We start from the raw sequence: 4,125 nt of genomic DNA on the forward strand, positions 1-4,125 counted from the left end.
GACTTTATGGATAGACCATCTTAATACACACACCATTTCTTAAATGAGTGTAACCTGTTCTCTGTGGGTTGAGAATAAAATCACTCACTTAAATCAAATAGCTTTGACCATAGCAGGAAGTCTGTATCCAAAAATCGAGCCTATAATTCATTCCTTGGCACAGCAGAACTGTCAACTCTCAGCTTAGCTATGATGGAGGTAAAATCCTTTGGTGATGTGAGGGTCATTGAAATACAGCCTTGTTACAATGAAATACAATGTCTAAAAAATGTTCTTATTTTGGGCTTGTACTACAGTAAGAGCCAGGATTTTAAGCTCTACTAAAAACAAAACAAACAAACAAACAAACAAAAAGACTTTATATATTTATGTTCATTTAAAAATAGTAGTAGTGATGTATTATTTTGAAATATACAGTTAATATGTTTGGAGTTATTTAAAATTTATATTGAGAAAAACATATATTTTCAGTATTGCTGTAGACAAGCATCTACACAAGACTATTAAATTGATTGTTGTTTTATATCAAACAACCTTTATAATATTCATTTTTATTGTTACAATTTTATAAATTTTAAACAATATGACAAAAAGATATTGTAGGTATTGAAGGGAAACAAGAATGTGATTTAATTCTATTTACTTAAAATATGTTTTTAAATGTTAACAAATTCAGATAAATTGAAATCATGTAACTTTTCTCATCATAATGCAATAAAACTTTAAAAAGAAATAAACATGTTCCTTGTGTTACAAATGAAAAAATAATGGGTTGAGTGAATTAGTATCTCTGCTTCTCTGCTGTCTGCACCGTCTTCCTCGCGCAGTGGCTCATGCTTGAAGCATCCCACACAGACCACTGATGTCAGCTGCTGAGATGGCTGTCCTGCAGTGGCTCATGCCTGAAGCATCTCACACAGACCACTGATGTCAGCTGCTGAGATGGCTGTCCGTGCAGTGGCTCATACCTGAAGCATCCCACATAGACCACTGAGATGGCTGTCCTTCCACTGCTATTTTCTCTCTAGCTCTCATTACTCCCAAGAGGCACCTGCACCATTGCTTTCTTCTCAGGAAGCTTAAAGTCCTTAACGTGGGATTCTAAGCCAGCTATAATCAATGGACCTCCTCTGCTTGCCTTTTGCTCTCTCCTGTTCTCAAACCCTCTCCTCAGTCTCAGTTATAGACATGGCCTTCCTCATTTGTGAGCCCTTCCCTTCTGTCTAGAATATTGTTGCTTGGATCCCATCTCGCCACCTCATATCACCATCCTACCTTCCTTTGAAGACTCATTTGTACTTACTTCATATTTTTATTTGTTCCTCCAGGAATATGAATAAAATTTACTTGCAGCATTCATCACTTTTTTTATGCTTCTGTTATTTGTTAACGTCTTAATTTCTGGGAGATAATGTGTCACTACGGGGCATTTGTGTTTCATTTCCTTTTCTTCTACAGGGACTAGCAAGTGCCTTGTATGTTTTAGGCACTCAATAAATTACTTTGAGTCCAATGGAACAAGAAATGTGATACAGCCCTCACTTCTGCAAGGACTGGGGAAGAACATGGGTGAAAGACCATTGAGGGTAAGATATGTCAACTCGAGTCTCTGGACATATTTTCCAATCAACCAGAAAATACAGGATCTACCATGAATTGTGAGTATCTGGCATCAATAACACAGGATTCTTTCACATTAAAACATTTCCAAATTTGGATATTATACATTATTCACATAAGTACACATACATAGAGCTCAGCTTTCTCAATTGTCAGCCCAACTCATGGATCTCCTCTAACATCCTCATTCCAAACTGGAAAAAGCTGGCCAAGCCCCTGGAAGTTAACAATATCCTTTCAAGTTTACAATATGCCAGATGCTCTGCTAAGTGCTTGATATGTGTTTTACCTGGAGTCCTGGTCACCTGCAAAGTAGGCAGATACAGATGAGCATTACGTAGGTAAGACACTGGATGGTTTTCCAGAGTGGGGTAAAGCCAGGAGGACAAGCCAGCACTCTCTATTCTGTGGGTGGGAGAATGCGTCCAGGCCTTTCAATTCATTTATGACAACTCTAACCTCTGTGCACCTGCTGTGTCTCTCTCATTCGTCACCAGTTTTTCTGGTAAATAGACAGGTTCTCCAGGGCCCATAAACTACAAATTAAACTTCACACAATTGGGTATTATATGTGAGTAGTGGAAAGAGTCTCTGTTTTTTCACACAATTTGATATTTTATGTGAGTAGTGGTAATGTTTTTTTTACTTTTCCCGTAGTTCCTATGCTTTTCCATCCATTTGAAGTTTTGTATAGTTTTAAGTGCTGTGGTTGAAAAGCAAAATAATGCAGGATTTATTGTCCATTAACACTGTTCCAGGGATACCAGGAGAAATGGCACAAAATCTTTGTTGGGCTTTATTTTGTCAAAATTAATTCCCAGCAAAAAGATTTGGGGTTTTATTTTTCTGTTTTGGGTTTTTGGAATTTTGTTTGTTTGTTTTTTATTTTTGTTTTTCTGCTGATACTCCTCTAACAACTCAATTTTAAGTCTACGTGATCAGTTTTCAGCAAAGTTTATCAGCAAGAAAAATTAGGGATGCGAGCAAGAAGAGGCCGGAAGAATGTTGGTCTTCTATGGCAGGCATTGGCTGCCCCCTGCTGGAGATGTGTGCTTTACAGGTTGCTGCCTCAGCTCCATTCTTCTCTGAGATGGAGCAGAAACCCCAGAACCTATAAGGTAAGGTATTAAACAGCATCTGCTCATTAAGTGTGAGTCTCCTTACCTCATATCCAATACACGGAATCTGCCTCACCTGCTTCACATTCTCATTAGATTGACAGGCTGAAGAGCGAGCTTGATTTTGGCTTCTATGTGTGCCTAAAAAACAAACCCCCCCATCTACCTTCTCCTCCTCCGCCTGTCCCTCCTCCTCTCCCTCCTTTTTCTCCTCCTCTTCCTCCTCTTCCTCCTCTTCCCCTTTTCTTCCTCCTCTTTTCCCTCTCTCTTTCTTCCTTTCTATATTTTGATACTGGGTTTCATGTAGCTTAGGCTGTCCAAGGGTAACTTTGAAGTTCTGAACCTCCTGCCTCTACCTCCCAAGTGTTGGAATTATAAGAAGTTTGTATCACCACACATAGTGCAATTTGTGTGGTGCTGGAGATTGAACACAGAACTTTATAAATGTTGAGCAAGTAGTATTTGAACTGAGCTCTATCCCCAGCCCCGCCAATTCCTTTACACTGGCTCCATAAATGGCACTTTTGACCAATGAAGGGTCAGACCTATTAGACATAGCCTTTCTTCTTTAATATATATATATATATATATATATATATATATATATACATACACATATATGTGTATATATATACATACATATATATGTATATATGTTGGTTTTTCAAGACAGAGTTTATCTGTATAGCACTGGCTGTCTAGCTGTCCTGGAACTCACTCTGTAGACCAGACTGGCCTCAAACTCAGAAATCTGCCTGTCTTTACCTCCCATGTGCTGGGATTAAAGGCATGGGCTACCACTACCCGCTGGTATAGCCTTCTTATGCTCTCCCTTTAGAATGAAGAACCAAATTCTCATGGTAGAATGGCATTCAGGATTAAGCAACACACCTGGGGCATCCTTACACAGCAGCAGACAGAAGAGACAGGGTTCCTATCTGATCTTCATCATCATCATATAAAAAGGGAGACTAATGAAAATACCTCATGAGAGGAACTCCACAGGAAAACCAACAAAATCAACTAACCTGGACCCTTACGAACTCTCAAACACTGAAGCACCAACCAAAGAACATACACTGGCTGGACCTAGGTTTCCCTGCACATATGTAGCAGATGTGCAGCTTGGTCTTCATGTGGATCCCAAACAACTGGAGCAGGGCTTATCCCAAAAGCTGTTACCTACATGTGGGATATGTCTTATTACCTGGACTAAAGTATCAGGGTAGGGGATTCTCAGGGACCCCTACCTGCTCAGAAGAGAAGGAAAGTAGGGGTGGGGGAAGGACTGTGGGAGGGGTGACCAGGAAGAGGGCAGTGAGCAGAGTGTAAAGTGAATAAGTGAAAAATAATAATTAAAAAGAAAAAGAAAAAAACAAGTAAACCA

This window comes from Mastomys coucha, unplaced genomic scaffold (genome assembly GCF_008632895.1).
Source record: "Mastomys coucha isolate ucsf_1 unplaced genomic scaffold, UCSF_Mcou_1 pScaffold14, whole genome shotgun sequence".
Lineage (NCBI taxonomy): Eukaryota > Metazoa > Chordata > Mammalia > Rodentia > Muridae > Mastomys > Mastomys coucha.